The sequence below is a fragment of the Pyrus communis genome, chromosome 8 (genome assembly GCF_041283825.1).
Source record: "Pyrus communis isolate YQ-2024b chromosome 8, ASM4128382v1, whole genome shotgun sequence".
Taxonomy (NCBI): Eukaryota; Viridiplantae; Streptophyta; class Magnoliopsida; order Rosales; family Rosaceae; genus Pyrus; species Pyrus communis.
This window is the reverse complement of record NC_142572.1, coordinates 18,815,778-18,832,751: the sequence shown is the minus strand read 5'-3', so window position 1 is coordinate 18,832,751 and position 16,974 is coordinate 18,815,778. Positions and strand designations below refer to the sequence as shown.

Here is a 16,974-nt window from a genome sequence, read left to right as displayed (position 1 = left end):
GGGGACATAGTTGCCGAGGAAGCAACACAAGTAGACTTCGTCGCAAACGACGACGACAGAGAAAACCAAAGCGGGGATAACCTTAAGGCAGCTTTGGCCGAGCTATTTCCCCGCTCCCCCTCGGTTAATCTCCAACACCTGAAGCCGTTGTACGTCACGGCTCACATCGAAGGCTTTCCCATTTCTAAAGTATTTGTCGATTGTGGAGCCACAGTCAACATTATGCCAATATCCGTCATGAAGGCTTTACGCCGTTCTGATAATGAACTCATTCCGTCAGGGATCACTATGAGTAGCTTTATTGGTGACAAATCTCAGACCAAAGGGGTGCTCCCGTTGGAAGTTAGCATTGCCGGTCGTCAACACATGACGGCATTCTTTATCATTGATTCCAAGACCGATTTAATGCATTACTTGGCCGCGACTGGATCCACCAAACCAGTTGCATTCCTTCATCATTATACCAAGTCCTCATCTTTTGGGATGGCAAATCGGTCGTAGTTCACCCAGCCGATAACCAACCATTTGAAACCAACATGATTCAGGGTCGCTATTATGATGATCACGTCGGCTACATCACCCTCCAATGCCTCAACGAGGATGGACGGCCGACGAGAATTTCAGTACAAAAAGTGATTGAGGTCGGCGCCAAGACTGTCCAACAGGATTCGACGAGACTTGGCTTGGCGAACTTGGTTATCAATGCCGATGATTGAGCACACCACGCAAGAACGGCGTCAGGCCGCGGTTTCATCTACAATGGAACGTCTGTTGGCCCATTGGTACGCCATTACCAAGCAACCACATTCTGGCATCAATTTAATCGAATTTTTGGCCGAAACAGATAACGGCCCCGTTCTATCTTTCGATAAAATTCAGGCTGCGCTGACTGAACTCGAAGATCATCGACCTCTAGTCAAGGACCCGTTAGAGGAAGTTAACGTAGGCACGGCCGAGGATCCTCGAACATTGTTTATTAGTGCGTTACTCCCACCATCCATGAAGGTCGAACTCCGTAAGCTACTTCACAAATTTAAAGATTGCTTTGCGTGGAGTTATCATGAAATGCCAGGCCTCGACCGAAACCTTGTAGAGCATGAACTACGCATCAAGGAGGGGTGTAAGCCTTTTCGACAGCCTCCTCGTCGATTTTCGAATGAAGTACAACTCGGCATTAAGGAAGAATTAGTTCGGCTTCTAAAAGCCGGGTTTATTAGGACCGCTCGGTATGTCGAATGGTTGGCCAATATCGTCCCCGTGTTAAAGAAAAACGGTGCCCTTCGCATTTGCATCGATTTTCGTAATCTAAATCTGGCTACTCCCAAGGACGAATATACCATGCCGATCTCAGATTTATTAATTGATGCCGCAGCTAATCATGAACTGCTATCTTTTATGGACGGTCATGCGGGTTACAACCAGATTTTCATCGTCGAAGCTGACGTCCACAAGACGGCTTTCCGTTGCCCGGGGGCACTTGGTACTTACGAATGGGTAGTCATGCCTTTCGGCCTCAAGAATGCTGGCGCCACATACCAACGAGCCATGAATATGATCTTCCACGACTTAATCGGTACAATCGTCGAAGTTTATATCGATGATGTGGTCGTAAAATCCAAACGTCGTCAAACGCACCTGGACGACCTGAGGCAAGCGTTCCTTCGCATGCGAAAAAACAACCTCAAGATGAACCCGGCCAAGTGTGCTTTCGGTGTTTCGGCCGGTAATTTCCTAGGATTTTTGGTGCACCATCGCGGCATCGAGGTCGATGAAAATAAAGCCCGCGCCATCATTAGCGCCCCACCTCCGACGACAAAGAAACAACTCCAGTCGTTACTCGGGCAGATAAATTTCCTCCGTCGTTTCATCGCCAATTCGGCAGGTAAAATGAAAGCATTCTCTACGCTCCTTAAACTGAAGGAGAATGACCGATTTGAATGGCGCGAAGAGCATCAAACTGCGTTTACGCAAATCAAGGTGGCCCTTTCCACTCCGCCCGTGCTCGTTCCACCTTGTCGCAACAAACCCCTTAAATTATACATTTCGGCAGCCGCCGAATCCATTGGTTGCCTCCTTGCGCAAGATAATAATGTCGGGCGTGAACAAGCTATCTTTTACCTTAGCCGAAACCTGAATTCCCCAGAGATTAATTATGCACCTGTCGAAAAACTCTGCTTAGCGTTGTTTTTTGCCGCATCCAAGCTTCGGCATTACATGCTCCCAACAGTTACGCAGGTCATCGCCCAAACAGACGTAATTCGTTACATGCTGACTCGGCCCATTGTCAAATGCCGAATCGGGAAATGAACGCTCGCCTTATCCGAGTTCAGCCTTCAGTATGTACCCCAAAAGGCCGTCAAGGGGCAAGCCCTTGCCGACTTCCTAGCACAACACCTTTCCCCTTATGGTTTTGAGGGAGGCGACGTCGACATAGGTTTCGTTACCACACGCGATACCCATTGGACTATGCATTTTGATGGTTCCAGTACTTCGACCTCGGCGGGTATCGGTATCGCAATTCAGTCGCCTGACCACTGCCGATGGTATTTTTCTCTCAAGTTAGATTTCAGCTGTACCAATAATCAGGCCGAATACGAAGCCCTTATTATCGGCCTCCATGTTTTACACGATCTGCGGGCCCCCCGCGTTCTCGTCCTTGGTGATTCCGAACTCGTAATTAACCAACTGAACGGCGTGTTTCGTTACATGAGTTGTACTTTAGCTCCCTATCACATGGTCGCTACCTACTTGGCTGAGTCGTTCGAACGGATCACATTTGAACACATCTCATGTATCCACAATACTGACGCCAACGAACTCGCCCAGATCGCCTCCGGAGCACAACTCATGGGGGGCAAACTAGGTCGAATTGTGGGAATTGCGACCACGGGTCAACGCTCGTACCCCGCCTTGATCAATCAGCAAACTCTCCAACGCGCGCACGTAATACGTACAAGGGTAATGTCGCTCTCATCCCTATTAGAATGAGGAGATCCCATAGAAGTATGTACCGTCGAAGTAGAACCAGATGATTGGAGAAAGACGGTGTTACAGTACCTCGATAACCCCAATGGGAAACACGACCGAAGAACGAAAGTGCTCGCCACGAATTACGTGTCGTATCAAAATGAATTATATCGCAAGGGCGAGGATGGTTTACTACTATTGTGCCTCGGCCCACACGAGGCTGCCCAAGTAATGGCCGAGGTACATGAAGGAATTTGCAGAGCACACCAATCTGGACGAAAGATGCGCTGGTTGCTCCGACGACACAGTTATTTTTGGCCCAATATATTAAAGGATTGCATCGAATATGCACGGAGATGCGTATCATGCCAAATTCATGGACCCGTGCAGAGAGCCCCGGCCGAATTGCTACACTCAGTTACTAAACCGTGGCCGTTCAGGGGTTGGGCAATGGATGTAATTGGCAAAATCACGCCATCATCGGGGGCAGCGAAACACGCATGGATAATTGTAGCAACTGACTATTTCACTAAGTGGGTCGAGGCAAAGTCATACGCCGAATTAACTGCTAAAGAGGTATGCAACTTCGTAGAGGAAAATATTGTGACCAGATTCGGCGTGCCAGAAACGATCATAACTGATAATGGCACTATATTTACGGCCGATAGGTTTAGGGAATACGCGGCAAGTTTGAATATCCGACTCGAGCAATCTACGCCGTACTACCCACAGGCCAACGGGCAGGCCGAGGCAAGCAATAAAGTATTGATCGGCATCCTCGAAAAGACAGTAAAAGAGAAACCGGGTTTGTGGCATTTGAAGTTAAATGAAGCATTATGGGCATACCGAACCTCACCTCGGTCGGCCACTGGAACCACTCCTTACGCGTTAACTTATGGACACGACGCTATGTTACCGGTCGAATTGAGTATAAGTTCGCTGCGAGTAATCGAGCAGAGTGATTTGTACAGTATTGAATATAGTCAAGCGATGCGACAAGAGTTGGAAGACTTAGAAGAAAGTCGAATCGACGCGGGTAACTTGTTAGTAGCACAAAAGAAAATTGCCGAGCGAGCGTATAATCAACGTGTAAGACAAAAAACGTTCGGCGAGGGAGAATTGGTTTGGCAAACTGTGTTGCCCATTGGGATTAAAGACCCCAGATTTGGTAAATGGTCGCCAAATTGGGAAGGGCCATTCATCGTTCACAAGGTCCTCGGCAAGGGGGCATCTCATTTAAGAGATCGAACGGGGTCAGTTCACAAATTGCCGATTAATGGAAAGTTTTTAAAGAAGTACTATCCAATTACATGGGAAATGCAAGAGTAAGACCATTGTATTGATAGCAAGACGACCATTGTATTGATAGCAAGACGACCATTGTATTGATGACAAAAACTCATTACAAGAACAAATACAAATACAATGGTGAATTCCTAAGGGCTCGAGGGGAGGAAAGTCTCAAGGGCAGCTTTTAGCTCCAGCCACTTCGCTTCGCCCAGGATGATCTCAGCCTGCCTTGTCTTCCTGTTGAACTGCAGCTGCTGAACATGCCGTGCACCAGCAACGAAGGCCGTCAGCCGAGCCTTGTTGGCCTCGAAGTCCTTCTCAAGCTCGGCAGCAGCAGCAGACCTTTGTCGTTGAAGGTCAGAAATTTGATGTTGGAGGTCAAAAATCTGGCGATCAAACTCGGTCAGTTTCGCCTTCTTAGCTTTGACTGCCTCTATCTCAGCTCGGTCGGCCTCTTGCGCGACCTTGGCAGCCTTCAAGTCATCCTCGGCTTGAAGAGCTCGCTCGAAGATGTAGAAGTGTTGCCGAGTCCGCTCCAGGAGGTCGGTGAGGAAAGAGATACTCTCCGTGCTCAGGTGACCACCGCTGGCAAGGTCGTTGAGACACTCTCCAACAGAGTCAAGGCCCTTGCATCGGAGAGCTTGGGAGGCATTAAGAGACAGGACTTCGTGCAGCTTCACGAAGACTTCGGCCTCGGGCACGGCTCCCGCCGGTTCGGCAGGGGCTGCAGAAGAGCCGGCCTCAAATGGCTTGTTCTCGTACATTTACGTTATGTTTCTTTAGTTATTTTAGTTCTTTATGCTTCTTTTGTGTGGTTTCAGGTTCTAAGGGCTTAGGGAGCAAGAAAGTGCATTTTGAGGCTATTTGGAGCATTTTTGGGCATGGATTGGATAGCTTATCCATGGAGCCAAAAGGATGGACGAAATTGAAGGCCATTTATGCAATTTAGGACATACAACAAAGGGCCTAGCCCATTCTCTCTTATTCTCTCCCTTATAGCCATGCAAAGAACCATCCATTCCATCAAAAACAACCCTATTTTAAGCCCATTCTAAAACCTTGCCATGCATCACATGCATTCCCCTCATAACCTAGTTGTCATTCCACTTCATCAACACATGCATTCCTTTCATAAATCAGCCACATATTCACTCACATGCACTTTAATCATTCAAACATGCACTCCCATTAATTAAACCATTCAAACCAACACAAAAACACCAACATTCCCTCTTTGCCGTGCAAACACATGCATTTCCCTTGCCATTTTCAGCCATCACACTTCATCATTACACCACCATTCATTCTTTAATCCACATCCATTCATCATTATTCACCCTAACTTCAATTCACATGCAAACAACACCCATTTCTGCACCAAAGAAGTCTATGCCGTGACCTTCCTAGCCATTTCCAGCTTTTCCCTTTACATTTCACATGCATTCCATACTTCTCCTAGCTGTTTTCCATCATTATTTCAGCCACCATTCACTCTTTAATCCACATGCATTCACACACACTTCACACAAACAACATTCACATGCAAACACAAGCTTTAACCAACAAACAAAACAGCCAACACATGCACCAAAACACCCATGCCGTGCACTTCACATTGAAATTCCAACATCTTCACATGCAATTCCAGCTTTCACATGTTGTCCTAGCTGTTTTTCCATCATTCCTCCACACAAACACCTTAAACAAACAGCCATATACACCTCCACTCCTCCTATAAATACCCTTGCATTCTCATTACCTAGGATCATCTCATTTTCATACACAAGATACCACAAACACATCCCCTTTGCCGCAAATCCCCTTCCATTTCTACACAATCTCTTCTCGGCTTCATTCCATTCCATACACTCTCCCATTCGCAGAAACCATTCAACCTTAGCTGGTCCACCTTCATTTACAACACACTTGGAGCACCAACACCGAAGGCAACTCTTAAGGGATTTCGACATCAGTTTTGCTTCAAGGGTTCTTTCTCCTTAATTCTATGTTCATTCATGTTGTATATTTTTATATCAAACATTCTGTAAACATGAAGTGTAACTAATCTCTTTCTAGGGATTCGATGTAGCCTTGCAAGATTGCCATGTAGTTATTTCAGAATGCTCAGTTGATCCATCTATTTCTTGTTTCATTCTCTGATTTAATTGTGACTTTGTGTGTTGATTTTAATGTTTGATCACCATTTGATTTAACCACAGGTTGTTTAGTCAAGAGTAAAGCACACATCATGCATACTCTTGGTGGATATGTGAATGAATGAAGGGAATGCTTTGCAAACAACCTGCCGAGTGTTTCCTTTGGTTTTATGAAAGTTTTTTGTGCGTATCATGTTCTTGATTAGGGACCAAAGTTGCACATCACACTTAGGTTCATGATTAGGAACATTTGATCAAATCCACACATCATATGGTTGATCATATCTAAGTGAAACAAACCCAAGAAATAGGTAGATGGATGAGTATAATCTGACTAAACAGCATGGACTTGGCTTAGCAATGGTGAAACCGAATCCCTAGCTTCATCTCCATTTGTGCTATCTCATTTTATTAATTGTTGATTCATTTATTTGTGTCTACTTCATTTTCTTGTGCTTTCAAGTTACAACAACAAATCTGCCTAAGTTGATTAGTTTTATTTCTCTTATAGAGTTCTTGCAAAACAAGTAGTTGTATAGGTCCAATTAGTCCGTGTGGATTCGACACCCTTACTTGTGCCATTATACTAAACATATTCTAGCACGAAGAAGGAAAACATCAATCACTTCACGAAGACTTCGGCCTCGGGCACGGCTCCCGCCGGTTCGGCAGGGGCTGCAGAAGAGCCGGCCTCACCGGTCGTGCTCTGAAGAAGAGCGTCGAGCTCCACTTCCCACGATGGCTGCACATGAAAAAAAAAACTTTGTGAAGGAAAAGTAGACATCGTGATATAGTGCATAAAGAAAAAGGGAATTGTTTTAGACCTGCCGAGAGGAGACTTCGGCCATGCCCTCTGGGTCATTGCTCGAACCCAGGGAACTTAATGGCCGAGCCCAGTGCCTTAGACCGCTACGCAATTCACGCGGCCGATGGAGGTCATCTACATTTGATGGCCACGACGGCGGCCAGGAAATATAGACAACGCCCCTCGGCGCATAAAATTGCCGGTGAAATGAATGTTCGAGCACCTGACATTTAATAGTTTTAAAAAACATGTGTCACGAAAAAATCAATACAAAAGAAACGAGACTTACAAAAGCCGAAGAGACTTCCTGTGGAGGAATGGGAGGATCTTCATCCTGCGGATGGATCGGCGTTTCGGCCGTGGCCTCAGGATCGGCCATCGGTCTCTTGCCACGATCCGCCGCAGGAGAGCACGGTCGAGCGGTCGCCTCGACTACAGGAGAAGGATGGACGGGAGGAGAGTTGACTGGTCGACGGCGGCGTTGCAGCGGGACTTCGTCACTCTCGCTCTCGACATCCTGAACAAAAAGAGAAAAACAGTTAGCATTACGACCAGAAACCTAAAGAAACAAGTGGAAACAGAATTATACCTCCAAAATGACCGTTGGAGTCGAGGGTGCTTCGGCAGGCGCAGCCGACTTCCCCATTTCAGGCGCCACGACCGGCTTCGAAGCTGGAGCGGGTGCGACGATTGGATCGGCCAGGGAAACGGCTGGAGGAATCGGGATTGGAGATGCCGGGACAGCCGGCATAGAAGGAGTGCCGGCGGGAGCAGGCGTCCCAGTAGTGTCACTGGGGACAACATGAATTTCCCGGTCGCCCTTTTTCGCCAATTTCTTGACGCGTTTAGAAGGGCGATGGGCCTCCTCCGCCGGCTCGGCCTCTCGGTGGGGGCGTTTGGAAGGGACCGTCCGCTCGGTGACAAGGGTCCTCTTCTTAGGCACCAGCTTCTTCGTCCTTGCCACCGCGGCGACCACTTCGACCGTCCTCGACCCACGACCCCCTGAAGAGCAAGGTAGTTAGTAACAACAATATAAAAAAAAAAAAAAAAAAAAATGGAAAAACTACCTTGGGCCGACTCCTTGGGTTGAGTCAAGGATGTTGACCTGGGACAATCGCTAAAGATCTTCCTCACCAGATCTTCGGCCCGTGCGCCAAAGAAGTCGCTGGTATACTCCTCCCACCAGTCCCCGAAGGTGTCGGTTCCCAGAGATTCAGGAACCGTCGGCCGAAGCCTAAACTTCCTACACTTCTCCTGGAATTCCTGGTCTGACGTCTTACATTCCCTTTCGGAGGAACCAGTAAGACGCCCCCGACTCAGGAGAGACCGAGAGGCGAGCAGGGGGACAGGGCAGCCTTGAAGATAGCCGAGCTGCCGGGCGACAAAATGAGGATGGTAGACCTCCCAGCTAGCTCGGCGGGCATCGCAACCAAGAGGAAGGTCGCGAGCCAGGACAAACGACCCCCAGCACTGGCGGATGCCCGCATCCTCGGACTCGGCCCATGCTGCCGTAGGGAGCCTGAGCGAGGATAGGTACTCCTGGCGCCGGCATACCAGGAACTCGTCATCCGAGAGGACGTCGAGGCCGAGAAAGTGTTTGAAAACCTCGTCGGCTCGGTGAGGTGGCGCCGGTCGAGAGGCCAATTGAAGGCCGAGAGCGGCCGTTCGCTGGAAGGTAGGAACCTCCGGTCGAAGAATAGAGAAGTAAACCTGCAACCAAAGTTGGAACACCCAGAGGGGTCCGTTCTGGTGCGAGTCGATCTTGCCAATGGTTGCCTCAGCCAGACAGCGGTAGAGGTTGGCGAGTATGGCTGGACTGAGCGCCAGCGAGCGACCATTAGCCAGTGCCTGGGCCACCGACATGTTCTCCACCAGGCATTTGTTCGACCTGGTACAACAAATGAATTTGTTGTACTAATAGAAGAGGAAGGCCTCGTGCTCTCCCTTCCTAAGGCCTTCCTCGCCTCGGCCGGCGAAATGAAGGATGAGAGTGTTGTAATTGAAGAAGTTCTTGTGGAGCTTCTGAACTTCTTCCCTTGAGGGCTCCCGATCACCCTGGCTTAGCGTTTCGACGGCCCTTTCGTCGAATAGTGCCTTCAAGTCGAGAGGAAAAGGGTATCCGAAAAGGGCGGCGTCAATGGGAAGGCCAGTCGGGGAAGTCCCAAGGATGGCCGAGACGTCGAGGACAGTGGGGCTGAGAGAGCCGAAGGGCAGGACCATGGTGTTGGTGGCCGAACACCATAAGCTCAGGGCCGCCATAAGCAGCTCCTTATCCATGGCAATCTCCATGGTTGACAGAATAATGGCATCGTAGATGCCGAGAGCCTTCCACTCCTTGGAGAAGAATGTGCGCATTCGGTCGACCCAGGCAGCCCAAGCCGTGGTGGTCGAGGGCCAGGCTCCCTGAGGCCGCGCCAGAGTCCACTTCGACCAGTCGAACCCCTGCAGCAGGGGTGTTAAACACTGCTCCTTGAGCAGGTCAGTGACAGACGACGGCACTGCGTCTTTGAAGAGGGGACCCAGAATCTGGTGGGTGGTGGCCATGTCATTTTCGAATCGCAGCGTCTTGAAGGCGCTCCGATCGATGAAATCTTTACACTTGTTGACTTCATCAGAGAGTTTCGAGATAAAGGAGGCCATTAATAGAGAATTTGGAAGAACTGGAGAAAATAATTGCAGTAAGAAGAACCGAGAGGTTTGATTTGAACGAACAAGGATGAAGAATTTGAGATTTTAGAATTTCTGAAAGCGTAAGATGCGAATGACAAGAGTGTGGGTATTTATAGGCTTTTCAGAATGAAGATCAAACGTCTGGAATTCGAAAAGCACTGCTTCGAATTGGGGGGAAATTTAACCGGGAAAGGTTTTAATCATTTCGGATATTTTGGGAACCTGCGAAGAGGGGATCGAGGAGTCGAAAATCCAGGATGCACGATTGTGTGCGGCGCCAGTTTTAATGCATTAATGAGGATAAGGCGTTTCAGTTAGTGCACGGTTTCGAGGCCCATGATTAACAGTTTTAAGAACGGCGGAGAATCAACACGTGGCCACGCGTTGGGGGCAACGAGGAAAGCGCAATCATGTCTCATAAATGTGCAGGAATAACAGTCATTAAGGAAGAAAAGTCCAAAAAAGCAATAAACGTTTTCGCTTCTTCAAGGCCGAGGCCCGACCAAGAGTTAACGGTCGGCGACCTCAGAAGCGAGAGGGCAATGTTTGGGCCCAAAATATTATTGATGGGCCGAGCAGCAGGATGTGCTCGGCCCAAGGTAATAAAAAATACTATGGGCCGAATAATAAATCCCGGGCCGGCTGGCAGGGTCGGCCAAATCCTATCCTAAGTAGTCTGGGTGAATAGAAAAGGTCGAGGAAGTCCTGGTGCAGTCAGGATTCTCGACCGGCAAGGAATGGAGTCTCGAAAAGAAGGAAAATTCAGAATCCCAGTGGGAGTAGGTTTGTTCGAGTTAGAGTCGAAATGGGACAAAGACTCCCAATCCAAATCAGAATTGGTTTCAAGGAATGGGGCACTATAAATACAAGAAATCATGCAACGGAAAAGCCCCTTCAAAATCAGCATACAATTGCCCTGCGCAAAACCTCTCAAACACCTTGAGATTTTTTCCTTTTCTTTTCCTGCCGACACACCTTCAGTTTGGATAAACAGCACTGTGGAAGCACCCGGCGAGCACCTTCAGTTTGGATAAACAGTACTGCTGCCACAGAATCAGCCGATCGAGAAGCACCTTCAGTTTGGATAAACAGCACTGCGTCGAGGTCGACCGATTATCTATCCAAGTCTCGGTCGAGAAAGGTTTTCGAACCTTTGTTGAGGTCACCTTACTAGCCTTCTCGGCATAGTTAGGTGTTACGAATTACATTGCTCGGCGTACTGGTCGCCGAGTGGTTTTATGATTGGATACTCACAAGTGAGTTTCAGGGTTCGGCATTCCGACGGTTGAACTACGTTTACCATCAAGACATACATCACGTTCGAGTACCTGTGCCCATACAGTTTGGTCTCGATTCGACGTGCTTATACTCTCACGAATATAATCACAGTGACCTAAGCGGGCTCGGACGATTTGTGAACTCCGCAGAATTAGCAGCCTTGTCTTCAGGCTGTAGAACCCAGAGACCGAGAGTGTTCCTTCCTCGGTCACAATCGCAAGATAGAGAAGTCAGCGACGCGCTCAAAGCTACATCAACAAATTTACTCCTCGGCCAGGCTCGGCCGACGAGTTGGCACGCCCCGCATTCGACCGAATGATGTAGTTAGCTTATTAGTTACTCGGCCTGCGCGCCACGTAGGTTTTGTAATTTTTAGGGTCAACACCTATATACTCACTCTTTTATTTTTGCCCAAGGACATTTTAAGTTTTTAACACATATTTTATTGTTTTGAAAAATAATTAATTTTTCTTGAGCTTTAAAAAGCAAAAAACGCGTGACATCTTTTGATTGAACCAAATCAAAAAATGAGTATATAAGGTACTCACTCGTGAGACTGCACACACCTCTGAGTAAGACTGCAATTCTCCAACTTTCATTTATGGCAATAAATGTACATGAGTAGAACTGGTATTACCAAAGAACATTGGCTAATCGGTGGAAGCTTTCCTCCGCAAGTAAATCGAAAGTTACAGTGGGAGGTTCCTCTAACCAAATACAATCAACTCCGGAATGGAGGGCCAAACGGGTGAGATGATGAGCAACCTCATTAATTTGTCGCGGACAAGGTTTTCTGAACCTGAAGTAGAGGCCATTCGTTCTATATAGTTCTAAGCTCAAGAAGGCTAGTTGATTGACTTTCTGGTTGTGTCACTACGACAACAAAGGGCTTTTCAACACAAAATTTGCCTACTTCTTGCTCGTCTCCCCTCTTGCAGCATCTCCCTCTTCCAAGGGTATCTATAATTTCTGGAAGCGGCTCTGGAATGCTCAAATTCCCCCAAAGTCAAAGTGGATGCCTGGCCGATTTGCAATAATATTATTATTCCAACTAAGAGCAATTTGAGATCAAAGCACGTTGACATCAACACCATGTTTTTTGTGGGAGTCAAGTTGAAACCATTATTCACCTTATGAGGGACTGCCACTTCGCCAAATTCTTTTGCATCTCGACAAACTGCATTCTTTTAGGTCCTTAATCTCTTAACAGCCCTGTTCAGCACCGTATGAAGCCTCCACTTGTTCTTTGAGCACCTGGGTTTAGTCATTACTAATTGCTTATGAACAATGGTACTGGAGCCCACAAGGGAATTGACTCGTTGCATTGCGACCATCAGTGTTGCTTCAGACATGTTTGCAAAGCACACCCTAAACCAACCGGGTTCAGAACAATGACACGAAGAAGCTCGTTTTCAGCTTCAAAAGTGTTGGACCTCAAAAGGTGCCTCATGTCCACCCAGCAAAATAACCCAGCATTGCTTTCCAAACACCTATGCCCTGCCCTTCTGAGCCCACACACACGCATCTCCTTCCTCTTTTTAAGACGCTTTTGATTCTCCTCCATGTAATTGGTTCTGAATTTCTTGTCTTTCAGCATCTCACAAAGCATGTATTGAGTTTGTGAGGAGATAAGTCCAAAGCTTGACATCTTTGTAGCTGCGGACACAACTGTTAAATTGTTGGAGTAAAGCATACCTACTCGGAAACCTGGCAAACCAAAATCCTTAGAGAGGCTGTATACAATGTGAGATCGATTCCATATTTCGGCGTCTTCTAGGTTTCTTTTGGATAGAGCATCTACGATGCTTACAAAACTTGGGTAGTTGAAAGTGGTTCCTGAGTATATGTCGTCGCTAACTATGTGTACTTCTTTTGCAATGGCAAAATCGATGATGTGGTTGAGCTCAAGTCGAGTCATTGTTGTGCCTAAAAGGTTCGAAGGATTCGTGAACAATACTCCTTTAACTTTTAATTTTAATTTCTGCGCACGTTGGTAGGCCTCCTCCAATGCAGACTCGGTGATTTTGAATCCATTTGCACTTGTGCAATGTATTGGAACGATTTCAACTCCGGTACACCACTTAAGATCTCTATCAAACCTGCCGAAAAGTAGAAGTGATCAACAACAGTTCAGATTAATTTGCAAACAAAAGGTCATCAAGAATACATAACGAGATAAAGAAATGTATGGCATAAATACTAGGGCACACAGATTATGATCAATACCCTGGGTAGTATGGAGTGGGGATGAGGAAGGCTTCGCCAGGATCGGCAAGGCAAAACATAAGAGTCTCATTGGCAGGAGTTGAACCCGCCGTGAGCACAAGCTTGTTCGGATCAAATTTACTTTGTTTCCTCTCACTTCCGCCAAGAACTCAACCAACGCCTGTATATACAAGTGAATTTTAGTCTGCAACATATATATATATACACACGTACTTGCACACGTCTAAATATGTGTTAATCCAGATCAAAATTAGAAGTAATTACATTCTTGAAAGCAGGGAAGCCGGTGTAGTCTTGAAAGAGAGCCAACTCTCTGAAAACGGATTCTTCATTTCTTTTCAGCTCCAGAGCATGTGGATTGCTTTCAAGCCATGGCTCAATAAGGTCAAACGAGAGCTGCAGAAATTAATTAGAACTAATCTTAAAATGCATATACATATAATCAAAGGAAAACTAACCAAAAGAGCTTTAAAATTTTGAATTTTAACCAATGAATGATGAGATGGAATGGATGGATGAAATAAATTATTTTTAAAATGATAAGATGGAATGGATGGATGAAATAAATTATTTTTAAAATATTTCATTGGGAAGGAAAACGTGATAGTGAAGCTTCAATGACTCTTTTTTCTTTTAGAGAGGGAGAGAGAGAAATCTGTTTACGTAGAAAGAAAGAAAGAAAAGCAAGGTAGTAATTTTCAACAAAAAATCAACAGTGCAAAAGCGGCACCCAAATTACTTTTTAAATATTTCATGGGGAAGGAAGGGAGAGAGTGTGTAAGGAAGAGAGATTGTGAGGGTAGAGCCAACCAAATCCTTTCAAAATGATATCAACAAACTCCAAAAAAATTTAAAAAGAGAGAAATTTGAGATAAAAAAAATATATTGCTGACATCAATACATGATAGTATTTTGTAAGGAAATAGTTTTAAAAATAGTGATAGTGCTAGTGTTCAATTTTAAGAAATAGTCAGTGTTTAGTTTACGAAATAGTTAGCTTTTTGTTTAAGAAATAGTCAGTACTTAGTTTACGAAATAGTGACAATACTAGTTTACGAAACAGTGATAATACTAGTGTTTGGTTTGAAAAATAGTCGGTGCTTAGTTTACGAAATAGTGATAGTACTATTACTTGGTTTAATATATATAGTCTATTGTGTTTGGCTTAAGAAATAGTCAGTGTTTAGTTTATGAAATAGTAATAGTACTAGCATTTAGTTTAAGAAATAGTCAGTACTCAATTTACGAAATAGTCAGTGTTTAGTTCAAGAAGTAATGATAATATTAGTGTTTCGTTTAAGATATAGTTTAGTTTAAGAAATACTATTCAGTTTAAGAATTAGTCAATGTTTAGTTTACAAAATAGTGTTTGGTTTAAGAAGTAGTCAATGTTCAGTTTAAGAAATAGTGTTCAGTTTAAGAAGTAGTCAATGTTCTGTTTAAGAAATATTCACAGTATTAATGTTCATAAAACTAAATAATGAAAATTTTCTTTATTTTTGATTTTGTAATATTATTACTTAGTTTGTTCTAAAACAATTGAAAGAATATTCAAATAAACAAATAATAAAATAAAAATAAAACGTTTATGGAGTGAGGTGAAAGGAGAGAGAAGAGCGGGGAGAGGTGAAAAAATAAAAAATAAAAAATAAAAGAAAAAGTTGAGGCGGACGGGTGAGGTGAAAGGAGAAAATAAAAATGGATGTGAACATGCGAAAGAAGGAGAGAGAGAAAGAGGTTGCACGGTTAAGTGAGGAAGAGAGCGTGTGTGTGTGATGTGACACGCGGTCTCACGCATTAGTATATGTTTTTTATTTGTTTTTTTCTGTTTTGTTGTTATTTAAAACTTCTGTCTTTTTCATTAAAATTTGAGTCATTTTTATTAAAGTTTAAGCCTTTTTTATTAAATAAAGTTAGTATATGATTTTTGGTTAATTAAAAGTTTTAAGAAACCCTTTTCATTAAAGTTCCTTATAATTAATGGCATTACCATAATTTTCCTAGAAAAATTGCATTACTAAGCAATAATAATCTTATATATGATAGCTATGGACTGTCACCTGGTTCTCTGCAAGTCCCATCTAAATGATGCCGTTTGGATTTTTATCTTGGTCATAAGGGTTCTTTTCGTATTCTATCCACCCTTGCAATATCGGATACTCCTAACTTTATTAAAAAAAAAGGGTTATTATGTAAAATGGTCTTTGAGATTTGTATGATCAATAGAAATGATCACTGAGATTAAAAATCAATAGAAATGGTCCCTGAGATTGTCCACCATCCATAATTTTGGTCATTCCGTTAAAAACAATTTTGAGCAATTTTCAAAACTTTGTAACTCAATTGTTTCTTAACCAAATTCGACCCATAATATATCAAAATGAAGATAGGAAAGTGTAGAATAAGATTATATCTATTTGGAAGCCCAAAGGTTGACGGAGATGACCGGAAAATAGCCTGAAAGGTGACTGGTCAGCTGAAAAACTGGAAAACTCGCCGAAAACTGGGTAAACTTTAAACGTTCATAACTTCTTCAATACTCAACCAAATCGAGTGATTCAAAAACGAAAATAATACTTCTTGACGACACGAAGAGAATATTACCTTTTTCGAAGGCTAACTCACCATGGTTTGGTCGGAAAACGGTTCGAAAGTGGCTAACCATTTTCGAGTTATCCACTTTCGAGCAGTTTTCTAGCCAAACCACGGTGAGTTAACCTTCAAAAAAGAACCATTCTCTTTATCTCCTCGAGAAGTATAATTTTCGTTTTTGAATCACTTGATTTCGTTAAGTATTGAAGAAGTTATGAAAATTTAAAGTTTACCCAGTTTCCGGCGAGTTTTTCAAGTTTTCTCGCGGACCAGTCACTTTTCAGGCTATTTTCCTACCATCTCTGGCAACCATTGGACTTCAAAATAGGTATAATCTTATTCTACACTTTTCTATCTTCATTTTGATATATTATGGGTCGATTTGGTTTAAAAAACGATTGAATTACAAAGCTTTGAAAATTGCTCAAAATCGTTTTTAACGGAAGAACCAAAATCATGGATGGTGGACAATCTCATGGACCATTTCTATTGATTTTTAATCTCAGACACCACTTCTATTGATCATACAAATCTCTTAGACTTTTTGTATAATAACCCTTAAAAAATTAAAATCTGTGAACATCTCAATTGAATGCACCCTGCAGGACTAGACTACACTTTGATTTGTTCGATGAAAAAAAAAACTCATTGTTTATCAAATGGAATGGAGGTTTATCTTTTATTCAGTGAATCACTCTGTAAAGGTAAAACATGCAAATTCACTGAATCTATTTACCACAAAATAACTTGTTTTGGAAACCTCGAAATTGCACTTTGTAGACAAAGCTCCAATTAGGACAAAATTAAAAGACAATTGTTCCAATTTCGTTTTTCATGGATTAAAAGAACAGGGTTACAAAGCAGATAAATGGGTATCAATTTTCTTTTGTTCCGAGCATTAGCTATTTTAATTGGTTCATTTCAGTTTAGTACTAGTTAATCTGAATCTCTCATGATAATTTGTGTTCAACAGACCGTATCCTCATGTGG

The 16,974-nt window shown here is 44.1% G+C and overlaps 1 pseudogene; it reads right to left on the bottom strand.

Annotated features, from left to right (window-relative positions):
* Positions 1-11,948: 11,948 nt before the first annotated feature.
* Positions 11,949-15,473, bottom strand: LOC137718166 (1-aminocyclopropane-1-carboxylate synthase 8-like; annotated as a pseudogene).
* Between the last annotated feature and the right edge of the window lie 1,501 nt (positions 15,474-16,974).